This window comes from Emydura macquarii, unplaced genomic scaffold, assembly GCF_026122565.2.
Source record: "Emydura macquarii macquarii isolate MOO-44397 ecotype Brisbane River unplaced genomic scaffold, CSIRO-AGI_Emac_v2 contig_1254, whole genome shotgun sequence".
Classification (NCBI taxonomy): Eukaryota; Metazoa; Chordata; order Testudines; family Chelidae; genus Emydura; species Emydura macquarii.
The window spans coordinates 661554-678612 of record NW_027131391.1 but is presented as its reverse complement, the minus strand read 5'-3'; positions in this window follow the sequence as shown (position 1 = coordinate 678612).

Here is a 17059-nt window from a genome sequence, read left to right as displayed (position 1 = left end):
CTTGGGCTGGAAGGCCCAGTGTGGTCTCAACTGAACCTTATCTTCTAGACTACAGTATGAGGGGGGAGCTCCAAGGTCAGAGTACTGTTCTATTCTCAGCAGCACCAGAGGGACAGCCTTGATCCTCAGAGGGTTCCCAGCAGTAAAAGCAGCAATTGATGAGCAAAGGTCGGTTACCAGAGAGAGACTAAAAAAACAAAAACAACCAGAGTCCTGTAGCACTTTAAAGACTAACAAATTTAATTTCTGCAGGCATAAGCTTTTGTGGGCTGCAACACACTTTGTCAGATGCATGAAATAGAAACCAGGGGGTATATATATATATATATATATATACACATATATATATATATACACACACACATCCAAGGGTAAGGAACAACAATGGGGAGGGTAGGTGTTAGCAAAATCATTGAATCATAGAATTGGAAGGGACCTCAGGAGATCATCTAGTCCAATCCCCTGCTCAAAGCAGGACTAACCTCAGCTAAATAATCCCAGCAAGGGTTTTGTCAAGCTGCAGCTTAAAAACCTCTAAAGATGGAGATTCTACCACCTCCCTAGGTAACCCATTCCAGTGCTTCACCACCCTCCTAGTGAAAAACGTTTTCCTAATGTCCAACCTAGACCTCCCCCACTGCAACTTGAGACCTTTGCTCCTTGTTCTGTCATCTGCCACCACTGAGAACAGCCTAGCTCCATCCTCCCTGGAACCCCCTTTCAGGTAGTTAAAGGCTGCTATCAAATCCCCCCTCATTCTTCTCTTCTGCAGACTAAACAAGCCAAGTTCCCTCAGCCTCTCCTCATAAGTCTTGTGCTCCAGCCCCCTAATCATTTTTGTTGTCCTCTGGTGGACTCTCTCCAACTTGTTCACCTCCTTTTTGTAGTGGGGGGCCCCAATCTGGACACAATACTCCAAATGCGGCCTCACCAATGCCGAATAGAGGGGAATAATCACTTCCTTAGATCTGCTGGCAATACTCCTACTAATGTAGCCCAATATGCTATTAGCCTTCTTGGCAACCAGGGTATGCTGCTGACTCATATCCAGCTTCTTATCCACTGTAACCTCCAGGTCCTTTTCTTCAGAACTGCTGCCTAGCTCGTCGGTCCACAGTCTGTATCTGTGCATGGGTTTCTTCCGTCCTAAGTGCAGGACTCTGCACACGTCCTTGTTGAACCTCATCAGATTTCTTTTGGCCCAATCCTTCAATTTGTTTAGGTCCTTCTGTATCCTATCCCTACCTTCCAGGGTATCTACCTCTCTCCCTAGCTTAGTGTCATCTGCAAACTTGCTGAGGGTGCAATCTACCCCATCCTCTAGATCATTAATGAAGATGTTGAACAAAACCGGCCCCAGGACCGACTCCTGGGGCACTCTGCTTGTGACCAGCTGCCAGCTAGACATGGAGCCATTGATCATTACCTGTTGAGCCCAATGAACTAGTCAGCTCTCTATCCATTTTATAGTCCATTCATCCAACCCATACTACTTTAACTTGCTGATAAGAATACTGTGGGAGACTGTATCAAAAGCTTTGCTAAAGTCAAGGTATATCACGTCCACTGTTTTCCCCACATCCACAGAGCCAGTCACCTCTTCATAGAAGGCAACCAGGTTAGTCAGGCATGACTTGCCTTTGGTGAATCCATGTTGACTGTTCCTGATCACCTTCCTCTCTTCCAAGTGTCTTAAAATGGATTCCTTGAGGTCCTGCTCCATGATTTTTCCAGGGATTGAGGTGAGGCTGACCGGTCTGTAGTTTCCTGGATCCTCTTTCTTCCCTTTCTTGAAGATGGGCACTATATTTGCCTTTTTCCAATCATCAGGGACCTCCCCCAATTGCCATGTGCTTTCAAAGACAATAGCCAATGGCTCTGAAATCACATCAACCAACTCCCTCAGCACCCTCGGATACATTGCATCTGGCCCCATGGACTTGTGTATGTCCAGTCTTTCTAAATAATCCTGAACCTGTTCCTTCAGCACTGAGGGATGTTCACCTCCTCCCCATTTTGTGCCACCCAGTGCAGTAGTCTGGGAGCTGATCTTGTCTGTGAAGACAGAGGCAAAAAAGGCATTGAGTACCTCAGCTTTCTCCACATCCTCTGTCACTAGGTTGCCTACCCCATTCTGTAAGGGGCCCACACTTTCCCTAATCTTCCTCTTGTTGGTAACATACCTGTAGAAGCTCTTCTTGTTCCCTTTCATTTCCCTTGCTAGCTGCAACTCCAATTGCACTTTGGCCCTCCTGATTTAATTCCTGCATGTTCGCGCAGTATTTTTATAATCCTCCCTAGTCATCTGACCAAGCTTCCACTTCTTGTAAGCTTCTTCGTTTTTAAGCTCACCAAAGACGTCTTTGTTAAGCCAAGCCAGGCGCCTACCATATTTGCTATTCTTTCTGTACTGTATCTGTATCTACCACTCCCCCTAGCTTAATGTCATCTGCAAACTTGCTGAGGGTGCAATCTATACCATCCTCCAGAACATTAATGAAGATGTTGAACAAAACCGGCCCCAGGACCGACCCCTGGGGCACTCCACTTGTTACTGGCTGCCAGCTAGACATCGAGCCATTGATCACTACCCGTTGAGCCTGATGATCTAGCCAGCTCTCTATCCATTTTATAGTCCATTCATCCAACCCATACTTCTTTAACTTGCTGATAAGAATACTGTGGGAGACTGTATCAAAAGCTTTGCTAAAGTCAAGGTATATCACGTCCACTGCTTTCCCCACATCCACAGAGCCAGTCACCTCTTCATAGAAGGCAGTCAGGTTGGTCAAGCATGACTTGCCCTTAGTGAATCCATGTTGACTGTTCCTGATCACCTTCCTCTCTTCCAATGACAGCCTCTATCCACAATCTCAAAGCACTTTACAAACATTAATTAATCCTTACCACAGTTTGTTGAGATAAGCACATATCATTATTCCCATTTTACAGATGGGGAAATGGAGGCATAAACTTAAAGGCCGCACAGTGAGCCAGTGGCAGAGCTACGAACAAAACTCAGGTCTCCTGACTACCAGTTGTACACTTTAACCATTAAATCAATGCTCTTTAATGAGAAGGAAAAGAAATTAATGATGATAAAGGTTCAACTATATAGAGTATCCCAACGTTAACTTGTCTCCAGTCTCTCTAAGTGAGCGAGATACCTCCACTTCCACAGCTGCTGCTTTGGAAGTCACCAGGAATTTCTGACCATAAAAGCTTCTGCCTTTGCAGATGTGGAGGAAAGTTGTTTAACAACCAGATGTGTCCCACAAAGTTCAGACGACATTTACCTACGTATATCACAGAGACAATATTGCTAAATAGAATATCATTTCATGCTTCCCATCTTGGGGTTTACCCCAGTGTCCCCAAAGGTGCCCCAGGGATCTCCCCATACCCAACCATTATGTCATAGCCACCATATTTCTGGTCAAGGAGAGTAAAACATAAATGGCTTTGAAGATGCTCAAAACTATTCGTAAGTTTGCTAGAGTTACTGTAACTGAGTGTTCTCTTTTTCTTCTCTCTGCCAGGTGTGGAGAGCACTGCCATTGCAGATCTTCCAGCTCCTGCTGACATTAGAAGCCAGATAAGGGGTCAGGTAAATAAAACTAGTTCTCCACTGGGGACTGAATTGTGAAAACAATTGCAGTGATGCTTTTCCAAGCTCTACCCACTCGAGATGCCAAAAATGAGATGCCTCTGACAGTACATTGACACTGTTGTTCCAATTATGATGATGCACATTCTGTTGGGCTTGACACCTTTTCACTGGGGTTTGCATAAACTCATGGGTTCTGCTGAATCACTTGGGTTTAGCTCAGCCTCAGAGGCAGTGCTGGGCTCCTTGAGTGTGGCTTTCCTATGGTAGGCTGCAGATTCTCTGTTGCGCTCTACCAGAGCCTTCTTCAGTGAGGGGAAAAATAAATGGTGGTGTCTCCTAAATGCCATCAATTGTGGCACCAGAAAGATGTCACTCACAGTAGCTGGTGCAAAGCTTTATAAATATGATCAAGACACTCCTTTTTTACATGCTTTGATCAACAGTGAAATAGTTAACATTACTGACATTTAAATTATCACTTGGCTCCTGGGTTATCACCTTACGGAGATGAATGGGGGCAGTTCACATCTCTCCCAGAGCTCATGTTTCAGGCTCCATGAAAATTCAGGCCAACATTACTGCATCAGTTACACTTGAATCATGTTTTGAAGGTTTTCTCCAAAACACCAAATAGAGAGAAACTAACAAAAATAAAAAATGAAAGAGATTCAGGATCACATGATGGTAACTCAAGGAAGATTTCAGGTTTTCCTGCATTGCAGCACAGAGTGTTAACTTCTAAGCCACAGGGCTGACCCTGAATGTCCTTTTTTTCCCTTCTCAAAGCCCTTATTGCATTTAAGCTGCCCTTGATTACAGACAGGAATTATCTTGATTTCTCTCGAGAGCAGCTAGTAAACTGCGCCACAGCTCTGTCAATATGCACTTTTCATTGTCTCACACCTTACAACAGAAATCAGAGATTGAGAAGCCTGATTAGCTCATCCAGTTCATCACTTATGGGCCAATGCAGGATTATTTACTACAGTTCATTATATTCGCCAGGACCTTTTCCAGTCAAGCAGTGGTGCTTCCATCATTTTCCTTGAGAGATTGATTATTCCACCAAGATCTCAATGTTGGACAATTTTTCCTTGTATTTATATTCAGTCTTAAGTTCTCTTTACTTGTCAGGTATTCCTTGGATACAGTTACCCAATTTTTATTTACACAATGCTATATTAAAGTGAGAGGGAGCTAATGTATATCCTGAATTAGCAGATGCCCTTTGTTTGCAGAGAATTCCACATGCCTGACACAAAAAGTTAGCAACTTTCCCCACGGAGACCTTTGTGTGGTTTTACAGATAAATAAAGGAAGAGGTGAGTAAAAATGTATCAAAAGAAATTTGACCCAACAAAGGGGATGATAGTAACTAAAGGAAAGGGAGTCAAGATTAATGCAAAATTACTGTTCTAGGATTTAATGTCGGATCACAAATAAAGCCATGAATTGGTAGAGCCAAATGAGTCTGTACTAGACATTGACCCATATCTGAAAAATCAGTCATGGTGCATTTGCTATGATTGTCACTTTCTGCTCAGAAGAGGCTCAGTACAGAAAAAGGAGAAGCATGCAGGTCAGAATTAATGTTCATCAAGCATATCGCAACCTAAAAGCGTAGTAGTAGGAATGTAGGTACTTATGACAAATGCACTACAAAATTGTGCACCAGAACTTGAGAAGTGGAAACCGGCAACCAGGAAGCTGGCCACTAGGGCATGCAGTCTGGGAAAGGGGGCAAGGTTTCCTACCATAAAGATGTTGGGTGGGGCTGAGAAAGGGGTCTTGCATGTCAGAAGCATAAGCAGATCAATTTATTCATGTTGGAAAACCCTCTCTCGTTCTGAGATCAGCATCAGTGCCCCCGCCGCCTCATAATCTGTAAAATTAGCCAGCTCCCAGGTGGGAATTTAGACATTTACTAAGGGTCAACTCACCTAGTCTCAGTAGCCTCCACTGCCAGCCTCTGACAACACTATAACTTCCTAATGAGTACTTCAAAGACTGAAGTGCTTGCTCCCGTTAAATAAAAAATCCATCAGATTATTACTCACTTTATCTTTGCCCTCACTGTTAGAAATATTGAAGCCATCCTTGACCTCAAACTATAGCTTTCCTCAATCTTCCCCTGCTCCCTTACTCCCTAAATGACATACAACAATCTAGAAAGTCAATAGAGGTCATTCCTATCTTGACCCTGTCTTTGCTGAAATCCTTATTCATGCTGTAATCACTTCCTAGCTTGATCATTTCCCTCTTCTGTGTTCTTCCTAAAGCCCTAAACTTCAGGAGGTCCAGAATACTGGGGAACCAGACTAGTCTCTCACTCCAGGAAGCAGGGCTACATTACCCTTATTTGCCATCACCTTCTCTAGCTGTCTATCCAACTCTAGCTTTCTCTAAATTCACAGATGCATCAGTTTCAAAACCAATATAGTTAATATGGTGCAAATCTCATGTGACACTTATAAACCAGGGTTAACTTGATTTAATTTAAAATAAACTGATATAAATCAGGTTTAAATTAAATTAAGAGCATCCACATACGGTTTTGTACTGGTTTAACTAAATAGAATTTAAAACACACCTTTAAAGTGGAACAACTTTGGATATACCTTGGGTCAAGTTTTCAAAAGGACCTAAGTTCCATTTTCAAAAGTGAATTAGGCACTCAGGTGCTGAAATGTAATTGACTTTCTTTGGGATTTAGGCCTATTCTACTACAGAAAAGGGTTGTCTGTAAACCTATATTGATAAGCCCTTTCAGTGTAGATGCAGCTTATGTTGGGGAAAAAATGCTTTTGCTTTTTAGCTTATACAAGGTCAGTCAGCAAAGTAAATGGTACTGGCAAAAGCTCTTTTATGACAGTATAACTGTGTCTACAACAGAGTTTTTGCCATTATGGAAATGTCACATAAAAAAAATCACACCCCTAACTGACACTCATATCAGCAAAAGTTTCTAGCGTAGACCTGTCCTTAGGCTCTTACATGTCTAGTTCTCTTTTGAAAATGGGGCTTAGGTGCTTTTGCAAATTTTACCCAAGGCCTCTGCATCCAGTTTAGAACTACCTTCCTCTTAACGCTCCATGGACATGCCACTTCTGATCCTCTAGGAGTTCATGTTCACCTGAAACTCCCCATGAGTAGGGTCACCATATTTCAAGTTCCCAAAAAGAGGATGCTGCCAGAGGGGGCCGGTGAAGCTGGAGGGGGAGAAGCTGAAAGGGGGTAAATTGGGGGTGCTGTGGGGTGTACCTGTGGCAGGGGTAGACGCAAGCCAAGGATGCAGTGACAGCCATCAGTCAGCGCTCCCCAGGGCTGGGATCCTGGCCTGGATGGGCGGGATCCAGCAACTGTGGCTGCAGGGGAATGGACCAATCAGCTGCAGATGCAGGAAAGGGACCAATCAGAAGTGGAGCAATCAGGGCTCTTTCTGAGCAGCAATGTCTGCTCTGCAAAAATCCCGGACATTTCCTGTTATTTGAAAAATCTGCCTGGACAATGGATGGAGCCTCAAAAGAGAGGCAATGTCTGGGAAAACCTGGATGTATGGTAACCCTACACCTGATCACTTACTCCACCTCTTCAATTTTACTTTCCTCTTTGACCTCTCTATTAACTCTCTCATGTTGTGTTGGGGGAGTGGGTGACACTCATTATCTTGTGCTGCTACTCTACCTGGATTTCTCTTTTTCCTGAGAATCACAAGCATTTTCTCTCTCTAAATCTCACCCTGAAGCCTTCCTTTTCTCCTCAGCTGATGAACAACTCTCTGCAAAGCTGTTTGTGATACTCTGCATTATGAATGGTATAAAAATAGTTGTTTGAGAGACAAGGTGGGTGAGGTAATATCTTTTATTGGACCAACTTCTGTTGGTGAAAGAGACAAGTTTTTGCGTTACACAGAGCTTGCTGAAAGGTTGTCACTCTCTCACCAACAGAAGTTGGTCAATAAAATGTTATCTATCCCATCTTGTCTCTCTAATACCCTGTGACTAGCATAGCTACAACACTGCATACATATAAAAAGGTTAGATTTTCTAAATGAATCTAAAACCTCCTACAGAAGAATTTGTTTGTTCCAGTTTACTCTGGTTGACTCTGAAGCAAAGACTCCTAGTATGCTGCTTATTTTGCTTATATACACTATATAAACTGTATTATACATGTGCATGTTCTTTTCAGTCACTTGTAACTTTGTCTCAGAAATTTCACTTGGATTGAATCTACATCAGTGAATCATTTTCACTTTTTTCATCATCAATTTCACTTTCAGGTCCAAATGCCTAAGCTTTGGTTGACCTAGCTATGGCACTCAGTAGTGTGAAATATTCACAACCCTCAGCTCTGTAGCCATACCAACCTAGTTGTGTAGACGCAGATAGGTCAACGGAAGAATGCTTCCATGGAACTAGTTACTACTGCTTGGAGACCTGAAGTTCCTTTAGTGACAGAAAAGGCCCTTCTGTCATTGTAGTCCGCTAGGGGGTTATGCCAGCATAACTATGTTGCTATAGTCTATATAGTGTAGACATGGCTTTAGTGGAATTCTGAGGTTGCAAACCTTGAAAGATAATGTATATTTGTTCTAAAACATCTGTTTTCATTAGATTTTTTTCTGTTTTTAATTGGGAAAACATTTCTTAGGGTTTGTAAATAGCTTGATTTTACAAAATTTAAATTTGTGGTCAAATTTAAGTTGGCAATATCCCTTAACATGAACATTAAGTGTAATGTGGCAGAAATAGAGTACTTTAACTAGAGTGTATTTAAATTCTTAACATTAACACTGTATTAAGCTATTCTAGATTTCTTTTAAGAGGGTTCCTGGTACCATATACAAACATAGGCTGATTCTGTACGGTAGTTAATGACATGAGTTGCTTCACTGAAGTCAACGGGACTAGTAACTTGATGAATCAGTGTCATATTTTAAAAAGTGCTATTTTTTCATTCTTCAATTTCTCTGGCATCGTTTGCACCTACTTTTTTGTTTCAAATTTCAGCTATAATTACTAGATAGTATGAGAGCTGGTGCACCATTAAACAGAACAAATACAGTAGGGAAAAATATAAACACAAACTATTTACCCTCTCTCTCTTACGTCAGCTATCAATAGTCTAAAAATAAATCCATTAATCTAGACATTAATGTCTCTGAATTGCCATTGCCCGAACAGCAATTTTAATTATGTGCTGTTGTTAAAGGACCTTATGTCTGCTTCTTAACAGCTGCCAATACACATGTCCAAGAAGCTCAGCCTTGGCAGTCATTCACTATCCTGCAGAGGAAGAGCTGCAGTGCTCAGACAGGGCTAAGCACCTGTTATTCAAGCTGAATAGGGACATATTTACAGCCAACAGGGAGGCAAGGGAAGGATATCAAAGGATTAAATTGGCTCTGAGACTGCAGTCTTCTCCTTTCCTGGTAAAACTTCATTGTTTTCTTACTTACTTTTCACAGGCCTCCAAAAATAGTGTATTAGTAACACTCAGAGACAACTGACAATAAAGGTCAGGCAGGAGCGTGCCATGATGGGAGAACTGTAGCTCAGCTCATATGGAGGGCTGACCTCAGAGACACTCAGACTGAGCAGAAGCATGGAGCATCAATGTGGAAACAGACACTTGCTGGGTAAATACTCTCAGCCAATTTGGCTTCTATCAGAAGTCCCAAATAATTTCTCTTCTTATATTTAAAATAGCCAGAGCCTGATGGCACTGGCTAAGTGCCTGCTTCTAACCACAGAGGTGGAATTTCAGGAGTTCAGCTTCCTACATTTGCAAAACAAGGACATTAACTGTATTTTGGGCTCAGAAGTGCAACAGGGAGCTTGTGCAGTTCTAGCATTGATCTTTTGAAATAATAAATCCTGAAGTTTGCAGTCTTGTTACTGCCATATCGGTCCCAGGATATTAGAGAGAAGACTTGAAGAAGAGTTCTGTGTAAGCTCAAAAGCTTGTCTCTCTCACTGACAGCAGTTGGTCCAATAAAATATATGATCTCAATCCTGAAGTTATTTTGTTCATGAAAGCCAGACTGAAAACTCTCCTTTCACTAGTTCTGCTTTGCTGTGAGACACCACCTCAGAGCCTTTGTTATGCTCTCAGCAGTAGAGCTGATTTGCTTATTGGGACATGTAAGGAGTTTCCAGCACTGCCATCTATTGGAGAATTAATGGCAGTATTGTAGTTTCACTGAACTTGAGTTGATGAGTTGAAAGAACTTAAAGCTCAACACTGCAAGTTTACATTGTAAGCTATGTAATTTTAACTATGTATTTCTAGATCTTCACATCTTTTAAACTCTTTCAGGGGTAAGTTAATGGAACTCTCCAGTGTACTGTCTAGATAACCAAAACTGATGATTACCAGACTTTTGAAAAAAAGTAAAAAAAAAAAAAAATCTCAGTTCAAGAATGTTTGTTAAGAGTTGGCTTAATTAACAATGTTAATGAAGTTGTTTGAACATGCTCCTTGAGCCCTCTTTTCTATGAGGAAAACAATAAAATTAATATGATCTCATTTCAGAGGTTATTCTTTATATATGCACATGCATTTAGTAAGAAAAACAACACACGTGCCTACATAACTATTAAGAAGTATAAAATGTAGGGTATGCATCTGTGACATTACAGGAAATCAAAGGGCAGTTTTAAATATAAGCAGCACTTTTTGGTTCATAAAACATTCCTTAATAATGATTTATATGTAATATAGTAATAAAGCAAGTATGATATGCAGTATATACATAGGATATTTAGAAATAAGCCTTGCCCCAGTTTTGTAAGTGTTACCTTTGAGCAGACTCCTGTGCCAGCTCATCTCACTGAACTCAAAGGAGTTGCATGCAGATTCAAGGATCTTTCTATGCAGATCAGATTGCAGGGTTGGTGCATAGTTAACAGATTAAGGGTCTGAGCCTTTATTTCTGAGGCAGGCAAAATTCCTTTTGTTTTAGAGGGGACTGCTGCCAGTCAAAAATTATGGAATCAGGTCCTTATTGACCTGATTTTCAAAGGTTCTTGAGCACCAGCAAATCTGAATTAAGTCCATTATTATTTCTATTATGGCAGCTTTTAGAGCCCCAAATGGGAAATTAGGTTATTTTGTGCAAAGCACTGTAGAGACACACAATAACGGCAGCTAGAGAGGTGATCAGTATAGAAAATCAGATCTTAATTTTCAAAAACTGTTTCACCTCAGTTTAGCAGGTTCTCACTGTATTTGGTACATGGTTTTATGTGCAACAAACATTACTTAAATATTTACATAGTCCCTACTATATTCAAAACATACAGTTTACTTAAAAATTGAAAAGTGAGTTTTTTACCAACTGCTGTGGCAAGCCTAAAATTACTGTATCTGATGGCTTGTCTAGATGGCTCGTTAGTACGTGGCAAGCAGAGATGTGAATATGTAGCACATTAGTCTGTTGTGCGCTAACTGCCCATATGGACCCTGCTGCAGCACACTGAAAGTTGCTTAATGCACTGAGTACATCAAAGCATACTAAGGAATCAGTTTAGACCACGGTAACAGGGTCCACACATGCAGTTAATGCATAGCATGCAAGCACTCCGTACATTCACACCCAGGCTTGTCATGCACCAACTAATCGTATAGACAAGCAGAGAGATTAGAAAGACATATTTCTGTGTTATTTCAGTTTGGTTACTTTGTGCATTTGACAGCACTTTGTGTATTGTCAGCTTCACTGCCCTGTTGATTGTGTGGGACTTTAAAAAAAAAAAAAAAAAAAAAAGGTGAGAAAAATATTTAAAAAATGGACTGTGAAATAAAATTTGTCACAGGACTCAGTGGCTAATTTAGTACCAGAAACTACTTTTTACATTGTGTTTTTCAAATATACTGTATTGACAAGATTTCAAATGGGCAGTGTCTCTGAGACAGTTTATTTAGAAACACACTGTGAAGTGTTCCTCCCAATGGGACTGTTTAATTGAGGGCTTCATACTAAGCCATGTATACAATCATCTAATTGCACAAATAAATCCTAAAAATGGATTTTACTCTACTCATTGGAAGAAGAGACAGGAACTTATGGGCCTTTTGTTTTTCTGATTACAGCAGACCATTCCATGCCAGAGCTATTTCTTACTGTTCTATTTCATGTGCATTACTGTAAAATGACAATAGTATCTGATCTTAGTTCCTAGCTGCCTACTCAGTTATTCCTTCTCATACATTGAATACAGCTGTACAACCTTTTCCAGCTCACAACCTCGTTGTAAATTTCATTCTCATGCTACTCTCAAACTGTTTTTGTCCCTAATTAGAATTTGGTTTTATACAGTGTCTTTAACAATCAAAGTATCTCAAAGCACTTTACAAAGCAATGAAATAGATACCAGGGGCCAAATTATGCTCTCAGTTACATCAATGGAAATCCTGAGTAACTGCAATTAACTAAATGAAATTACTCAGGATTTACACTGATGTTACCAAAAGTACAATTTGACTTTTTTAATGCAGGAATGTTAGTTAAAACAGCAAAACTTTCTCCCTACTCCTTTCCAAAATATGCTGTACACTGAAGGATCTCAAAAGCACTCATCAAGAGTTCTTTTAAAGAAAAAATGCTTAGCTTTCATCAGACAAAATACTTCCAAGGGACAAAGATCAGAACAATTTTAATCTGGCAAACAAGCACAGAACAATTCTGTTTTCAGGCTAAGCAGAACTGCAAACAACATTTGTAGCAATGATGCATCATTTTTGTTAGTTTCCAAGAACTTTAAGCAGTAGGAACACAACTTAAATGGATCCATCTTAACCCTGGAGGATTTGCTGAGAATTAATTAATCCTTTCAATTGTTAAATTTAACTATAATTCTGTGCAAAGAATAGCTCTAACAAGATTTTTAAGATTTCGCAGAAACAGGTTGGGCAGGGAACAATATGGAGACCTTATCTTAACATAGTTTGGTCTTTGAAGGGCTCATATGAAGACCCTGGTCAGCAAGGGTGGATAAAAAAAGATGATTAAAAAAATTTATATAAGGTTGGTTTTTTTATTTAAACGCTATTTTTTTTTATTTATTTATTTATTTATTTTTTAGGAAAAAACCCATTAAAATTAAATTTGAAATTGACAAACTCTATTAAGGTCTACATTTATTATAATCTAAAATAATCTATTAGTATTAAATGTAAATTTTTTAAATGATAAACTTTTCTTATGTATCCAGCCTACTTAAGGTAGTTTTATTTAATAAAAATATGCTGGTTTTGTGCATTTTTAATTGAATTTGAATTTACATCTAAACAAAGTTTGACACAAATCAGAAGACAAAATTACTCCAGTAAAGAAGAAAGGCATCATTCACTGTTAACATAATAAAAATGTAAAAAATTAAGAATCTGAATACATGTAAATGAAGCTTTATAACTGCTTACATAAATGTCTACCGACAGAGTATATCCTCCTGGTTAGCAAAAAGAAGCATCAAATTTAGTTTAAAGGCTATGTTTTAGTTGCAAATCCACATTTTAATGAAAATCAACTTTTTTTTAGGAAAATAACTAAAGTACAAATGCCAAACATGATTAAAATAATGTATTTACATCGAGGTTTCCTACTTGTTGATTTAAATAATGATTAAAATTGGTGATTTAAATTGCTTTGATTTAAATCAATCCATCTTGTGGTCATCTATTTTGCTTTTGGCTTTTATTCTGCAATACAGTACCCTCTAGTGTTCAAAAAAAGTTAGTGCTACTTTAAGATGAGCCAAGACTAACACTATCAAAGTCATCAGGTTAACATTTTACTTTTTTTAAAATCCTAATAAGACTAAACATCCTTTCTACATTTTGTATAACTTAGAATATAGAGAAATTTAGTCAATTAGGATACTTAGTCTCAATTAAACTTTCGAAACTCATTCCCTTCACTGAAGTGCCACTTGGGCTGTGACAGCAACATTCAGCATTCTGGATATGTATGTGGTAGACAGCTGGAAGCAGAAAGACAAACTCAGCCATTGAGAAGTAGCCTGCCAGGGTAGTTACAGATATGAGAAGACAGCAGGAGGGTGGGTAGTAAATGAGACAACAATGGTGAAAAGGAATAAAAAGATGGGTAGACGGTGAAAACAACAAAGCCTCAATACTTCCTGTAGAAAATGCTCCAGACTTCCCCCAAAAGGCTTGTGCACTAAATAGGACCAACATTTCACTCTCCATAGCTTGGAACTAATCATTAATCAAAAGGAAGAGGGAGTCTAGCAATAACTGCAGACACTCTCTGCTTGCCTAACGCCCTTATCTTCTCTAAAGCTAGGCCTACATTAAAAAGTTAGGTTGACCCAGCTATGTCATTCCAGGGTGTGAAAAATCCATGCATGAGCAACGTAGTTAAGATGACCTAATCTCTAGAATACCTCTGCCTACCTAGCTACTGCCTTTCATGGAGATGGATTAACTGTAACAATGGGAGAACCCCTCCTGTCACTATAGTGCGCTTCACTGAAGCGCTACAGAAGCTGTAGGTAGGCCTGCAGAAGAATTCATCCATCACCCTACATTAGGGGTTGGGTCAGCTGAACTACAATGTTCAGAGGTGTGGATTTTTTTCACCCATGAGGAATGTAACTAGGTCAACTTAACTTTTTAATTTAGCCCTGGCCTTAGGGGATGTCTACACTACAAGCACTACAGCTGCAATGCTGCAGCTATCATGCTGTAGCATAGACACTTGTTAGAGCAACTGAAGGGTTTTTTCCCTCCCACTATAAATCCACCCCCTCAAGAGGTGGTAGCTAGGTTGACAGAATTTTTCCACTGACCTACTGGTGTCTACAGTGGGGCTTAGGTAAGTTTAACTATAGTTTCTCAAGGGTCTGAATTTTTCCACACCCCTAAGCAATGTAGCTAGGTCAACTTAACTTTAGATAGAGTCCAGGCCTTCAGGTGTATGATGATCATCTACAGGACTAAGTAAGGAATCTTTTCTGCCCTGGTATAGCCTTGCACAAATTAGCCAGGTGCATTATGGGCTTTTCACCTTCCCTAGAATTGTCATTACCACTGCCAAAGGCAGAACACTGGACTTGACAGCTGACTGATCTGATCCAGGATGGTGAATCGTATGCTCTAGCCTCACCTGACACCTCTTTGCTTCCAATGAGCCCAATCTGATCAAACTCGGATTCCTTACTGTGGCCATCACTTCTGCTTACAGACCTTCCTCATCTTTTCCTGATCTCTTCCCTTGACAAGTCCCTTATCAAGTCTTGTTTCCTTTGGCTGCAAGAGACACATTTATGTTATTATCCACAAGACAGACTCTCACTCTGAATTGAAAAAACCTGAACATACTAGTACTTGATATGACTAATGAAGACATTTGCAGTATTACCTGATCCCAGTATTATATATGGAGAATATTGCCTGCTACATAGAAAAAATGCATTGTGTCTGAAGTTTTGGAATCTTCTGCTAGTACCAGCCATTTTGCTGAAAAACAACACTGGACACCAACAATACGTTTTACAAGGTAAACAAAGTTTCATGTTTAAATGTTAAAGTTCTTCCTATTGTTAAAGCAGGGAGGATGATGTAACAGTCCATTTTCTAATACAGCAGAGTTTGTATATGGCAAGAGGCACTTCTTACACCACGTGCTGAGTACAAAGAGAAAAATGTTCCTTTAAACTCACATTGGCACCAGAGCTTCCTCCCTATGTTCTTTGACAATGAACGAATAAAAGAGGCTCCCATCATCTTTTTTTTTTTTTTTTTTTTTTTGGGGGGGGGGGGGGACGGGGACAGTGATCTGGCATAATCTTACGAAGAAACCAGGGAACCTTCCCACAGATGTCAGTAATGGTGGCCTAGCAGTTTCCCTAAAAATCTCTCATCATGGGAGGTAGATAAGTGAAGTTGGGCTGCTTGACTATATTTGATACGCAAGTCTGAAATTGGAAATGATGTTCGCTTCATAAATTGTCTTGTCTACACTGCAGATTTCAAGTCTCTATAAAATATGATTTTATGAGGAGAGGCTGAGGGAACTAGGATTGTTTAGTCTGCAGAAGAGAAGAATGAGGGGGGATTTGATAGCAGCCTTTAACTATCTGAAAGGGGGTTCCAGGGAGGATGGAGCTAGGCTATTCTCAGTGGTGGCAGATGACAGAACAAGGAGCAAAGGTCTCAAGTTGCAGTGGGAGAGTTCTAGGTTGGACATTAGGAAAAAGTTTTTCACTAGGAGGGTGGTGAAGCACTGGAATGGGTTACCTGGGGAGGTGGTAGAATCTCCATCTTTAGAGGTTTTTAAACTGCGGCTTGACAAAACCTTCGCTGGGATTATTTAGCTGAGGTTAGTCCTGCTTTGAGCAGGGGGTTGGACTAGATGACCTCCTGAGGTCCCTTCCAACTCTATGATTCACACCATCACAGGTTACCTCCTCTTGAAACTGAGGTAAACTACACCAATGCTAATTATGACTAATATCAGTTTTACCTGTCTAGTTTAGGGTTTTACATTGGTGCAGCTATTCCAGTAGCTATAACTGGGACAAATTCCACTTTATTAGACTTTACTGACAGGCCTCACAAAAGGCCAAAATGAGGACAAGTTACATTCTCTTATTTTTAAAAGAGTTGGGTTCACTGTGTGGTCCCTTTTGTAGATGGGCTATAAGACAAGCACGTCACACAAAATGCATCCTTACTGGCATCTTTTGCCTCAAGACAAGCGCCACTGAGCTGAACAGTGACTGAATAATCACCACTTATGGAGAGACTGTTTGGGAGATAAAGAAGGTAAGTGGTTCCTTTGGCTGAAATCAGCAGAAACCCAATGATGAAAGATGGCATGGAGTCTGCCAGCACAGATTGTAGCCAGTAGCTGAAGACTGGTGCCTGGGGAAGGCAATACATGTACCAATCCATATGAACCACCTTTATGTGTATAAGACAGAAAGTTGTCAAGGCAATTGAGGGTAATGGGAATTAAGGATCACAGATAAAAGGAAGGGAGAAAAGCAACTGAGAGCTTTCAGTCCAGGCCAAATGCATATATTACATAGTACTGTAGACACAAGCACTGAACAATGGGTTTAAAAACAGACCTGCAATGTTCAACTTGCTTTGCTAACAGAAAACAGCAGTTTCTAACTTCGTTACACCCTTTCATGAGCACAGAAAAAAACGCACCTCTTAAAAAGAGAGGTGAGGTCAGAGTCCAAGAAAGACCCAGACATTTTAGAAATCGGGAGGGGGAGGGGGGAATCAGAAAAGTTCATAGCACCTTGGAATCCTCAGGAGAAATAAAGACAAATATAATACTTTGCACTCACCAACTTAACTCTTTAAATAAAAGATATGTTTTTGATTAATGCAGGAAAAATCATCATAGCCAAGTAATTAAACATTTTAAAAACAAAATACCCAGATTAATTTTACTGAATAATTGCA